Source organism: Triticum urartu, chromosome 7A (genome assembly GCF_056163025.1).
Source record: "Triticum urartu cultivar PI428250 chromosome 7A, HENAU_Tu73, whole genome shotgun sequence".
NCBI classification, from domain to species: Eukaryota; Viridiplantae; Streptophyta; class Magnoliopsida; order Poales; family Poaceae; genus Triticum; species Triticum urartu.
Window position 1 is genome coordinate 17,568,230 of NC_141879.1, and position 14,497 is coordinate 17,582,726.

Sequence of the window (14,497 nt, forward strand, 5' to 3'; positions counted from 1 at the left end):
ACAATTGATCTCTTGGATCTTTTAGCCGTGTGCGGTGCCCCCCTCCACCATAATCCACCTCAGTCATATCGTAGCAGTGCTTAGGCGAAGCCCTGCGTTGGTAGAACATCATCATCGTCACCACGCCGTCGTGCTGACGGAACTCTCCCTCAAAGCTCGGCTGGATCGGAGTTCGAGGGACGTCATCGAGTTGAACGTGTGCAGAACTCGGAAGTGCCGTGCGTTCGGTGCTTGATCGGTCGGATCGTGAAGACGCACGACTACATCAACCGCGTTGTGCTAACGCTTCCGCTTTCGGTCTACGAGGGTACATGGACACACTCTCCCCTTCGTTGCTATGCATCACCATGATCTTGTGTGTGCGTAGGAAAATTTTGAAATTACTACGATCCCCAACAGTGGCATCCGAGCCAGGTTTTATGCGTTGATGTTATATGCACGAGTAGAACACAAGTGAGTTGTGGGCGATACAAGTCATACTGCTTACCAACATGTCATACTTTGGTTCGGCGGTATTGTTGGATGAAGCGGCCCGGACCGACATTACGCGTACGCTTACACGAGACTGGTTCTACCGACGTGCTTGGCACACAGGTGGCTGGCGGGTGTCAGTTTCTCCAACTTTAGTTGAACCGAGTGTGGCTACGCCCAGTCCTTGAGAAGGTTAAAACATCACTAACTTGACGAACTATCATTGTGGTTTTGATGCGTAGGTAAGAACGGTTATTGCTCAGCCCGTAGCAACCACGTAAAACTTGCAACAACAAAGTAGATGACGTCTAACTTGTTCTTGCAGGGCATGTTGTGATGTGATATGGTCAAGACATGATGCTATATTTTATTGTATGCCATGATCATGTTTTGTAACCGAGTTATCGGCAACTGGCAGGAGCCATATGGTTGTCGCTTTATTGTATACAATGCAATCGCCCTTTAATGCTTTACTTTATCACTAAGCGGTAGCGATAGTCGTAGAAGCATAAGTTGGCAAGATGACAACGATGCTAAGATGGAGATCAAAGTGTTGCGCCGGTGACAATGGTGATCATGATGGTGCTTCGGAGATGAAGATCACAAGCACAAGATGATGATGGCCATATCATATCACTTATATTGATTGCATGTGATGTTTATCTTTTATGGATCTTATCTTGCTTTGATTGACGATAGCATTATAAGATGATCTCTCACTAAATTATCAAGGTATAATTGTTCTCCCTGAGTATGCACCGTTGCGAAAGTTCTTCGTGCTGAGACACCACGTGATGATCGGGTGTGATAGGCTCAACGTTCAAATACAACGGGTGCAAAACAGTTGCACACGCGGAATACTCAGGTTAAACTTGACGAGCCTAGCATATGCAGATATGGCCTCGGAACACTGAGACCGAAAGGTCGAGCGTGAATCATATAGTAGATGATCAACATAGTGATGTTCACCATTGAAACTACTCCATCTCACGTGATGATCGGACATGGTTTAGTTGATTTGGATCACGTGATCACTTAGAGGATTAGAGGGATGTCTATCTAAGTGGGAGTTCTTAAGCAATATGATTAATTGAACTTTAATTTATCATGAACTTAGTCCTGGTAGTATTAGCATATCTATGTTGTAGATCAATAGCTCGCGTTTAGCTCCCCTGTTTTATTTTTGATATGTTCCTAGAGAAAACTAAGTTGAAAGATGTTAAGAACGTTTGGCAGAGTAAAGCTGATGACTACTCGATAGTTCAGTGTGCCATGCTTTACGGCTTAGAATCGGGACTTCAACGATGTTTTGAACATCATGGAGCATATGAGATGTTCCAGGAGTTGAAGTTAATAATTCAAGCAAATGCCCGGATTGAGAGACATGAATTCTCCAATAAGTTCTATAGCTGCAAGATGGAGGAGAATAGTTCTGTCAGTGAACATATACTCAAAATGTCTGGGTATCATAATCACTTGACACAACTGGGAGTTAATCTTCCTCTTGATAGTGTCATTGACAGAGTTCTTGAATCACTGCCACCAAGCTACAAAAGCTTCGTGATGAACTATAATATGCAAGGGATGGACAAGCCAATTCCCGAGCTCTTCGCAATGCTAAAGGCTGCGGAAGTATAAATCAAAAAGGAGCATGAAACCGAGTGCTTCTACTGCAAACAAACTGGTCACTAGAAGCGGAACTACCCCAAGTATTTGGCGGATAAGAAGGATGGCAAGGTGAACAAACGTATATGTGATATACATGTTATTGATGTGTACCTTACTAATGCTCGCAGTAGCACCTGGGTATTTGATACTGCTTCTGTTGCTAATATTTGCAACTCGAAACAGGGACTACAGATTAAGCGACGATTGGCTAAGGACGAGGTGACGATGCGCGTGGGAAATGGTTCCAAAGTCGATGTGATCGCAGTCGGCACACTACCTCTACATCTACCTTCGGGATTAGTTTTAGACCTGAATAATTGTTATTTGGTGCCAGCGTTGAGCATGAACATTATATCTGGATCTTGTTTGATGCGAGACGGTTATTCATTTAAATCAGAGAATAATGGTTGTTCTATTTATATGAGTAATATCTTTTATGGTCATGCACCCTTGAAGAGTGGTCTATTCTTATTGAATCTAGATAGTAGTGATACACATATTCATAATATTGAAGCCAAAAGATGCAGAGTTGATAATGATAGTGCATCTTATTTGTGGCACTGCCGTTTAGGTCATATTGGTGTAAAGCACATGAAGAAACTCCATACTGATGGACTTTTGGAACCACTTGATTATGAATCACTTGGTACTTGCGAACCGTGCCTCATGGGCAAGATGACTAAAACGCCGTTCTCTGGAACTATGGAGCGAGCAACAGATTTGTTGGAAATCATACATACAGATGTATGTGGTCCGATGAATGTTGAGGCTCGCGGCGGGTATCGTTATTTTCTCACCTTCACAGATGATTTAAGCAGATATGGGTATATCTACTTAATGAAACATAAATCTGAAACATTTGAAAAGTTCAAAGAATTTCAGAGTGAAGTTGAAAATCATCGTAACAAGAAAAATAAAGTTTCTATGATCTGATCGTGCAGGAGAATATTTGAGTTATGAGTTTGGCCTTCATTTGAAACAATGTGGAATAGTTTTGCAACTCACGCCACCCGAAACACCACAGCGTAATGGTGTGTCCGAATGTCGTAATCGTACTTTACTAGATATGGTGCGATCTATGATGTCTCTTACTCATTTACCGCTATCATTTTGGGGTTATGCTTTAGAGATGGCTGCATTCATGTTAAATAGGGCACCATCGAAATCCGCACGACGCCTTATGAACTGTGATTTGGTAAGAAACCAAAGTTGTTGTTTCTTAAAGTTTGGGGCTGCGATGCTTATGTGAAGAAACTTCAACCTGATAAGCTCGAACCCAAATCGAAGAAATGTGTCTTTATAGGATACCCAAAGGAAACTGTTGGGTACACCTTCTATCACAGATCTGAAGGCAAAACGTTTGTTGCTAAATTTGGATCCTTTCTAGAGAAGGAGTTTCTCTCGAAAGAAGTGAGTGGGAGGAAAGTAGAACTTGATGAGGTAACTGTAGATGCTCCCTTATTGGAAAGTACTTCATCACAAAAACCGGTTCCTGTGACACCTACACCAATTAGTGAGGAAGTTAATGATGATGATCATGAAACTTCAGATCAAGTTGTTACTGAACCTCGTAGGTCAACCAGAGTGAGATCAGCACCAGAGTGGTACGGTAATCATGTTCTGAAGGTTATGTTGCTAGAGCATGACGAACCTACGAACTATGAAGAAGCGATGGTGAGCCCAGATTCCGCAAAATGGCTTGAGGCCATGACATCTGAGATGGGATCCATGTATGAGAACAAAGTGTGGACTTTGGTTGACTTGCCCGATGATCGGCAAGCCATTGAAAATAAATGAATCTTCAAGAAGAAAACTGACGCTGACGGTAATGTTACTGTCTATAAAGCTCGACTTGTTGCAAAAGGCTTTCGACAAGTTCAAGGGATTGACTATGATGAGACTTTCTCACCCGTAGAGATGCTTAAGTCTGTCCGAATCATGTTAGCAATTGCTGCATTTTATGATTATGAAATTTGGCAAATGGATGTCAAAACTGCATTCCTGAATGGATTTCTGGAACAAGAGTTGTATATGATGCAACCAGAAGGTTTTGTCGATCCAAAGGGAGCTAGCAAAGTGTGCAAGCTCTAGTGATCCATTTATGGACTGGTGCAAGCCTCTCAGAGTTGGAATAAACGTGTTGATAGTGTGATCAAAGCATATGGTTTTATACAGACTTTTGGAGAGGCCTGTATTTACAAGAAAGTGAGTGGGAGCTCTGTAGCATTTCTGATATTATATGTGGATGACATATTGTTGATTGGAAATGATATAGAATTTCTGGATAGCATAAAAGGATATTTGAATAAGAGTTTTTCAATGAAAGACCTCAGTGAAGCTGCTTATATATTGGGCGTCAAGATCTATAGAGATAGATCGAGACGCTTAATTGGACTTTCACAAAGCACATACCTTGACAAAGTTTTGAAGAAGTTCAAAATGGATCAAGCAAACAAAGGGTTCTTGCCTGTGTTACAAGGTGTGAAGTTGAGTAAGACTCAATGCCCGACCACTGCAGAAGATAGAGAGAAAATGAAAGATGTTCCCTATGCTTCAGCCATAGGCTCTATCATGTATGCAATGCTGTGTACCAGACCTGATGTGTGCCTTGCTATTAGTTTAGCAGGGAGGTACCAAAGTAATCCAGGAGTGGATCACTGGACAGCAGTCAATAACATCCTGAAATACCTGAAAAGGACGAAGGATATGTTTCTCGTTTATGGAGGTGACAAAGAGCTCGTTGTAAATGGTTACGTCGATGCAAGCTTTAACACTGATCCGGACGATTCTAAATCGCAAACCGGATACATGTTTTTATTAAACGGTGGAGCTATCAGTTGGTGCAGTTCTAAACAAAGCATCGTAGCGGGATCTGCATGTGAAGCGGAGTACATAGCTGCTTCCGAAGCAGCAAATGAAGGAGTCTGGATGAAGGAGTTCATATCCGATCTAGGTGTCATACCTAGTGCATCGGGTCCAATGAAATTCTTTTGTGACAATACTGGTGCAATTGCTTTAGAAAAGGAATCCAGATTTCACAAGAGAACCAAGCACATCAAGAGACGCTTCAACTCCATCTGGGATCAAGTCCAGGTGGGAGACATAGAGATTTGCAAGATACATACGGATCTGAATGTTGCAGACCTGTTGACCAAGCCTCTTCCACGAGCAAAACATGATCAACACCAAGGCTCCGTGGGTGTTAGAATCATTACTGTGTAATCTAGATTATTGACTCTAGTGCAAGTGGGAGACTGAAGGAAATATGCCCTAGAGGAAATAATAAAGTTATTATTTATTTCCTTATATCATGATAAATGTTTATTATTCATGCTAGAATTGTATTTATCGAAAACATGATACATGTGTGAATACATAGACAAAACAGAGTGTCACTAGTATGCCTCTACTTGACTAGCTCGTTGAATCAAAGATGGTTATGTTTCCTAACCATAAACGAAGAGTTGTCATTTGATTAACGGGATCACACCATTAGGGGAATGATGTGATTGACTTGACCCATTCTGTTAGCTTAGCACTTGATCGTTTAGTTTGTTGCTATTGCTTTCTTCATGACTTATACATGTTCCTCTGACTATGAGATTATGCAACTCCCGTTTACCGGAGGAACACTTTGTGTGCTACCAAACGTCACAACGTAACTGGGTGATTATAAAGGTGCTCTACAGGTGTCTCCAAAGGTACTTGTTGGGTTGACGTATTTCAAGATTAGGATTTGTCACTCCGATTGTCGGAGAGGTATCTCTGGGCCCACTCGGTAATACACATCACTCAAGACTTGCAAGCATTGTAACTAATGAGTTAGTTGCGGGATGATGTATTACGGAACGAGTAAAGAGACCTGCCGGTAACGAGATTGAACTAGGTATTGAGATACCGACGATCGAATCTCGGGCAAGTAACATACCGATGAACACGGAACAACGTATGTTGTTATGCGGTTTGACTGATAAAGATCTTCGTAGAATATGTAGGAGCCAATATGAGCATCCACGTTCCGCTATTGGTTATTGACCGGAGACGTGTCTCGGTCATGTCTACATAGTTCTCGAACCCGTAGGGTCCGCATGCTTAAAGTTCGATGATGGTTATATTATGATTTTATGTGTTTTGATGTACCGAAGGTAGTACGGAGTCCCGGATGTGATCACGGACATGACGAGGAGTCTCGAAATGGTCGAGACATGATGATTGATATATTGGACGACTATATTCGGACAACGTAATGGTTCCGGGGGTTGTCGGATATATACCGGAGTACCAGAGGGTTACCGGAACCCCCCGGGGGTTATTGGGCCTCATGGGCCCAAGTGGTGGAAGAGGAGATGCGGCAGGAGGTGGCGCGCGGCCCCCCTTGCCCCAATACGAATTGGGAAAGGGAAGGGGGCGGTGGCCCCCCTTCTCCTTCCTTCTCTACACCTCCTCCTTCCCCCTTGTCCTAGTTGGAATAGGAAAGGGGGGGGGGGGTAAAACCTACTTGGAGTAGGATTGCCCCCCCTTGGGCGCGCCTCCTCCCCTTGGCCGGCCCCCTCCTTCTCCCCCTTTATATACGGAGGAGGGGGGCACCCCATAGACACAACAATTGATCTCTTGGATCTTCTAGCCGTGTGCGCTGCCCCCTCCACCATAATCCACCTCGATCATATTGTAACAGTGCTTAGGCGAAGCCCTGCGTCGGTAGAACATCTTCATCATCACCACACCGTCGTGCTGACGGAACTCTCCCTCAAAGCTCGGCTGGATAAGAGTTCGAGGGACGTCATCGAGTTGAACGTGTGCAGAACTCGGAGGTGCCGTGCGTTCGGTGCTTGATCGGTCAGATCGTGAAGACGTACGACTACATCAACCGCGTTGTGCTAACGCTTCCGCTTTCGGTCTACGAGGGTACGTGGACACACTCTCCCCTCTCGTTGCTATGCATCACCATGATCTTGCATGTGCGTAGGAAAATTTTGAAATTACTACGTTCCCCAACAAGACGTCAACGGCCGGAGACACGAGGGGTCGCCGGCGGCTTTGGTGCCGCCTCTCATCGACGTAGGGCTGATGGACTGCCCTACAGCGGGTACGAACCCATTCACGGGTTCTGGCGAAGCCCCTGTTGACAACTTGGTGCTCGGCGCGGCTGGCGCGTCGATCAAGGCTACAAGCCAGGAAGGGAAGGGGGAAGGAGGTGCAGATGGGCAATCAGGAGGCATGCCTACCCTTTCTCATGAAATCCCCTTGGCGCAGCGGTCTGTGGCAGTGCAGGAAGAGGCAGGAGCGTCATGGCATGGAGAGGAAGGGAGGACGGCTTGCATCGGGGTTCCAGGCGACATGCATGCCCCTCCCCTGCATGCACGCCCATTGGTGCATTCGCGGGCCCGGAGCCAGAGGGCATGGATGATGGAGCATCTGCTGGCGCTGACCAATCATCAAGTCTGCCCGGTCAAGACGGTGAAGATCTGACTGGGGGAGCATATGGGCCGCATTCCCCTCGTGGTTGCCCACAAGGGCCCAGGTCCAGGCCAGCTACCCCCGCTCCTCCCCCTGCCCCATTGGTTCTGTGGCTTTGCGGGGCGGCGTAGCTAGTAGTGGGCCGGGCCCAGTCGATCTTGAGGGTGCCAACAGTGATGAAATGGCCCTGCCGGTTGTGGCCAGGGGCGGTGGGGATCTGGCTGATCCATTGAGCCACTTCCTCATCGTTTGCCAAATCCCCTGCCCCTGCTGCTCTGCTGCCCACGCCAACCTCAGATCCAGACAGAAGGGGTGCGCCTACAGAGAAAATTACCAAGCGAAGCAGCGGCAGGCTAGCTGCCAAGCCGACGGCAACCTGGTCCACCATGGATAAGGTTCAGCTTGTCCTGATGAAGAAGGCCGGCATCATCGCCGGAGATGCGCCGCCCCCCCCCCCAGGTCTTGCCTGCGGCTCTGGAGTGCTACAGAGCAATCTTCAAGCAACTTCTGCCAGACAACTTCATCGGAGCAATCGAATCCATGCTGGAGGTGATGAGCAAGGAGAAGAAAGGTGGGGGTGGAGGCCGGGGGCAGGTGCAACCGATCCCTGCCTGACCTGCCTCCCTCGCCAACTGCTATGTGTTGGTGTGCTCCATAGTTTCCCGATGTTAGTGCAGATCTGTTATGTTAGTCCTGAATGCGTGGTGTTGGGTGTTCCTCGGTGTGTCCTGTTGGTCCCAGCAAGCTGATTGATCCCAATGACGGTGACAGGCCGGGTCTGCTGGAATGTGTTCTTTTGATGTAAACAGTTCATTGTTGTAGCTCCCTGGTTCTGTTCTGAGTGGGTTTGTATTGTTTTATGGATTTCTCCATCCTAAGCTAGAATGTGCGGGGGCTGCACAACCCCGCGAAAAGGAAGGCCGTGCAGACATTTGTGTCTGATCTGAAATGCAACATTGTTTGTTTACAAGAGACGAAGATTAGTGATCTGACCAATGCACTGGTAATTGAGACCATGGGGCCAAGATTCAGAGACAACTTCATTTTCCTACCGGCTGTTGGCTCCAGGGGAGGCATTCTCATCACATGTTCCGATGATTTCAAAATCACTGTTGCTCCTATGCCTGTCAGTGTCTGTGTCTCTGGCACGGTAAGATGCAAATCTGATGGAGAAGTTTGGTCGATCATTGGTGTCTACGGGCCGCAGATGGAAGAAGAGAAGATCTTGTTCATTGAAAAAATGAAGAGTTTAAGCCAGCTTGCGCTGCCGCGGTGGATGATGCTTGGAGACTTTAACATGATCTACAGAGCCAATGGCAAGAGCAATAACAATCTTAATCTGCGCATGATGGGTCGCTTCAGGACTGCCATAGAGGACATGAGGCTAATTGATCTTCCACTCCTTGGAAGGCGTTTTACATGGTCCAATGAGCGGGAAAGTGTCACGCTCACTAAAATTGATAGAATGCTTGTGTCTGGTGATTGGGAGGCTTCATTCCCATAATACCAACTGTCACCAGCTTCGACGAATGTGTCTGATCACTGCCCAATTATTCTGAAAAATATGGAGTGCTCACACTACAAGGCGTTCAGATTCGAGAATCATTGGCTAAAAGACCAAGGCTTCGATGACATTGTCAGCCAGGCATGGACCAGGGAGGTCAAATCCGCGGATCGAGTGAGGGTGCTGCACACCAAGCTATCTAGAACGGTGAGGGCCTTGCATTTGTTGAACAAGCAGAGAATGAGGTGGGCTGTTTTCATGTCCAAGGTTTTTTTAGAAAAGGAGGATGACCCCGGCCTCTGCATCTGGGAGATGCATACGACCACTTTATTAATTATTCTCGAGGACCTTACAAAGTATTACAAACAATATACCTGAATCCACCATCTTGGCAACATATGCTGCTAGTCTTATCCATATGATGAAGGGATGCTAGCTGGGCCACTACCCAAACCACTCACCTAAACCTAACATCAAAAGCCGGAAGCCCCAACCGAGCCACATACCGGGCCTGGGGCACAATCCGGTCAGACACACTCTTGTGCCGTCGCCGCCATCTTCCATAAGTCCGTCTTCATATTATATTGAGTCTTCTACTTTGTGAAGGCCACTTCTGCCATCGACATCACCATGACGCCAGACATCTACCTCCTCCTGCGCGAGTCTATCTCCGCGCATCGGACACCGAGCCTCGACAGCGCCATGCCGCCGATCTCCGCCGCCATCAATGAGTGAGATGAAGAACCGCTCCACCACGGCAAGTACAAGGTGAGGAAGGGCGAGGTCGCCATCGGAAACACGGCTGGAAGATAAGCATCGCAGTCACGAGACATGCCTGGAGCAATGACACGGTAGATCAGACAGGCCGCCACCAGGAACCAGATAAGCTCGCCATGCACACCCAGCATCCCCATGCCCAAGTCGGCGCCTTCAAGAAGGTGTCGACGCTGTGGCGCCGCCGCCGCTTAGCCACCGGGGCTAGGGTTTTCACCCGGGCGCAGGGGAAGGGGAGAGGCAGGGGAGGTTTAGCCTCGGCGCCTCCACCAAGGAGGGAATGGCGCCCGGGACGCCATCGACGCCGTGACCGCCACCGGCGGCCAAGTACCTTGCCGCCACCTTCGAACCAGACACAACATCAGCAGGCACGTGCACGCCAGAGATCCAGGCTGGCCAGAGGTCATGCAACACGAGCGGACCAGATCGCCTCCGATCTGACGAGGGGAGCCCGGGGCCTCCCCGCGCCATTACCAGCGCCCACCGGGACCTCGCTGCCCGCGCAGCCGAGGAGATCCGGTCTACCTCACCGACGAGCACTCCCCGCCGCCAGAGGAGCGCCGTCCGCTCCAGCGGGGCCGCCGCCTCAGATCAGCCGGCGCGGATCTGACCAGAACAAGCACCGCCGCGAAGAACACTGCACCGCCACCGGCCCGCGCGCTCCACCGTGACGTGCCGCCACCGGACAGCAGGCCGCGCCGCCCCGCACTGACCACCAGCGCGCGCCACCCGACGTGCCGGCCGCCGAGCTCCGCCTCCGCGCCCAAAGAAGCAGCCCCCCGCGGCCCCTGTTCCAGGCGAGGTCAAACGAGATCCCGCCGCCGCGGGCACCACACGGGCTTTGCCTGGCGGCGCCTGCCGGCGGCGGCGGGAGGAGAGGAAGGAGGTGGGGGTTGGGTTCGGCGGCGGCTAGGGTTGGGCGCCCGGGTCCTTTTCATGTCCAAGGTGGCAAGCGAAATCATTTTCAGGCTTGATCTGGCCCAGGAGGAAAGAGCTCTCTCTGACGAGGAGCGTTAGTTGCGCGGTCTGCTCAAGGTCAGGTTGTTGGGCCTGGCGGCAATTGATGGAGCGAGATGGAGACAAAAGTCTAGGCTGACAGAAATACAAGAAGGTGATGCAAGCACCAGGTTTTTTCACCAAAGGGCTAGTGGGCGGCAGCGAAAGAACCACATTCCAGCGCTTTTAGGGAGCAGTGGGTTGGTCTCAGACCATAGTGGCAAAGGTAAAATTCTCCTTGATAGATTTCAAGGGCTCATGGGCACCCCTTTCTCCGGCACAACAAAGCTGAACTGGGATTTCCTTGGTTTGCCAAGAAGGGACCTGCAACATTTGGACGAGTCGTTCACCGAGCAGGAGCTGAAGACGGCTGTTAATGAGGTGCATGGGGAGAAGGCACCGGGGCAGATGGTTTCACGTGGGCTTTTTTCAAGCGATGCTGGTCCATAATCAAAGAGGATCTGTTGGCCGCTATAAACTCTGTGCACTTGTTGCGTGGGCAAAACTGGCATCTGCTAAACACGGCTAACATTGCTCTGCTGCCGAAGAAGGAAGGAGCTCAACAGGCCTGCGACTTTAGACCTATCAGCCTAATGCATTCTGTTCCAAAACTTGTGAGTAAGATGATGGCCTCCAGATTGCCTCTAGAAATACAATGGCTTGTCACGAACAATCAAAGTGCTTTCATAAGAGGTCGAGCTATCCAAGACAACTTTTTATATGTCAAGAATGTCATCAAGGCGGCTCACTCTGCAAAATTTCCCCTCGTGTTCCTAAAGCTGGATATAGCTAAAGCTTTTGACTCTGTGGGGTGGGGATATTTGCTTGAGGTCATGGAGGCAATGGGCTTTGGGCAGCGGTGGCGCGATATGGTGTCGCTCATTTTGTCAACTTCCTCGTCAAGGGTCTTTCTCAATGGATCACCAGGAGTTCCTTTTCTTCACAGACGGGGGCTGCGACAGGGGGATCCTCTATCCCGGCAGCTCTTCATCATTGCAATGGAGCCACTGCAAAGATTACTGAGTCTGGCCACAAACATGCGAATTCTCTCGCCTTTGAGATCCCATGTTGCTCGGTTCAGGTCAAGCTTTTACGCTGATGACGCTGCTCTGTTCATCAATCCATCTCAGGAGGATTTTATGGCTGTTCAACAAATATTACTGCTTTTTGGTAATGCCTCGGGTCTCACTACAAATATGGAGAAAACGGTGGCATACCCTATTGCATGCACAACCAATGATATCGCCCCCATGATAGCACAGTTTGGTGGGCTTCCAGGATCTTTCCCTTGCCAGTATTTGGGCTTGCCGCTTGGTACCAGGAAGCCGAGGAGGGCTGAGATCCAGCCAATGATTGATAAGATTGCAGGAAAACTCTCTCCCCGGAAGGGACGTCTGATGAACAGAATGGGAAGGCTGATCTACATCAACTTGGTCGTCACGGCCACAGCCATCTTTTTCTTGACGGTCCTCCAACCTGACAAGTGGTTCATCAAAAGAGTTGACAAGCTCAGGAGAAACTTCCTTTGGGAGTCGGAGGATGCATCGGCTGGTGGCAAAAGCCTGGTAAACTGGGCACAGATTTGCTCCCCCAAAAAATATGGAGGCCTAGGGATGAAGAACATCGACTGTTTCAGTAGGGCGCTTCGGTTGCGCTGGGAGTGGTTTAGATGGGATGATGTTGATCGGCCTTGGAAGGGTTCCCCCACACCAACTGATGTTGTGGACAAGCAACTTTTCTCGAGCTGCACCTCAATCCAAGTGGGACATGGGCGCCTCGCAACCTTCTGGACGGATCGATGGCTACATGGGGAAGCACCCTGCGTTGTCGCTCCGGAGATTTTTAAGCTTGCCAGGTTCAAGAGACTTTCAGTCAGGGAGGCGCTTGTAACAGGCCGGTGGATGCATGGTACGCAGAGGATGAACACCGAGGCGCAGATGACTGAATTCGTCAGGTTGTGGAACATGCTTCAAACGGTGATGCTTGCGGACTCAAAGGATCAGATTGGATGGTCTATAACTGCAAGTGCAAAATACTCGGCCTCCGCGGCCTATGCAATTCAGTTCCTGGCCAGGATTGAACAACCGGGGTTGGAAAAGGTCTGGAAGTGCAGAATGGAAGGCAAGGTTAAATTCTACATATGGCTGCTCTTACAAAACAGAAACTGGCCTGCGGATCGGCTTCGTTCCAGAGGAAGGCCTCACAATAAAAAAATGCAAATTATGCAATCAGGAAGAGGAAACAGCTATGCACTTAACTCTGCAGTGCTGTTTCGCCAAGGGGGTGTGGTGTCAACTACAGAGAACGCATAGCACAATGTGCGCTGCCGCATCATCATCCTCCTCGATTGAAGACTGGTGGACTAGGCTCTGCACCGCCCCGGGTGGGCGGGGCAGGGTCCATGAGGGGATCACTTGGGCGGCATACACCGCTTGGAACTTGTGGAAGGAGCGGAATCGGAGGGTGTTTGAGCAAAAGGAACTAACGGCGATAGGAGTTTCAGCACTAATTAATGAGGATGTTTCCCTGTACGGAGCAGCGAAGGAGTCTCCTATAACTACAGAGATGTAGCCAGAGTGTATGTATGTTTTCAGTGTGTGTGTTGTTTCCCTGCCAACCTCTTCTGGTGGCAATATGTTGTACGTTCTGACCCCTTCTTACCTATAATGCAAAGACAGAGCTCCTGCTATTCTCATCAAAAAAAAAGAAAAGAAATGAAGGTTATCATAGTTCCTAGAGTGAATTCAAAGTAAGAGCAGGGAACATCTTACGATGCGTTTGGTTCGCCGAAAAACTCGCGGCTTCTGATTACATCAGTTTGCAAAACCGTAGCTGGCATTTGTCTCGATGTCGACGTTTTCCATAACAGCGCTTTCCGATACAGCGATTCATAAAATCAAAACCGCCAGATCCGGAGATGATTAGAAAATCAGGATTCGGCCGCACGAACCAAACAAAGAACGTATTGCGAAAAATTAATCGGAAGCGGCGTGTCCGGCAAACCGAATGCGTTACCTGGGCCGAACCAAACCCGTCGTTACTTGATGACTGCATCAAATAGTTATCTATTTTTGCTAAGTTTGTCGACGTGCTTTCCGGGAGAGCAAGCGCAAAAATGTTAGCTGACTCAAACTAGGTACTGTGAAAACAGTAGCCTCCTCCATAAATATACTTTCATCTAAACTAGTGTCATCATTGCGTCTGTAGTCCAACGGTTAGGATAATTGCCTTCCAAGCAATAGACCCGGGTTCGACTCCCGGCAGACGCAATTTTTTCCAATGTGCTGCCACTTACTTGTTCCATGACACTGATTTTTTATTATACATGGAAAATTTTTTAGAGGACGCTCTGATTTTATTCTATCTATACTTTTAAGGATGCTAGATAATTGTCCGGGTGTTATTAATTTTCTTTTTGTTTTTACATCATTGGTTGATGTAGATTCGTCTTCTGATACGCCCAGTCGACAATTAGAGCATCCACAGCCGGACATCTTAAACAGATGGACGACCCGGTCATGAAAATTCGATTTAGACGAGCGCCTCAAACAGACCTCAAACGGCAGGGCTGACCGGCACCCCTCATACAGTTCAAATATGGGGCGGATATTTGGGCGCCCGGACGGG

General features: G+C 48.5%; 1 non-coding gene across 1 annotated transcript; it reads left to right on the forward strand.

Moving 5' to 3' along the window:
• Positions 1-14,067: 14,067 nt before the first annotated feature.
• TRNAG-UCC (transfer RNA glycine (anticodon UCC)) lies at positions 14,068-14,139 on the forward strand. Its single transcript has one exon. It is a non-coding gene; the product is annotated as a tRNA-Gly (tRNA).
• Positions 14,140-14,497: the final 358 nt, after the last annotated feature.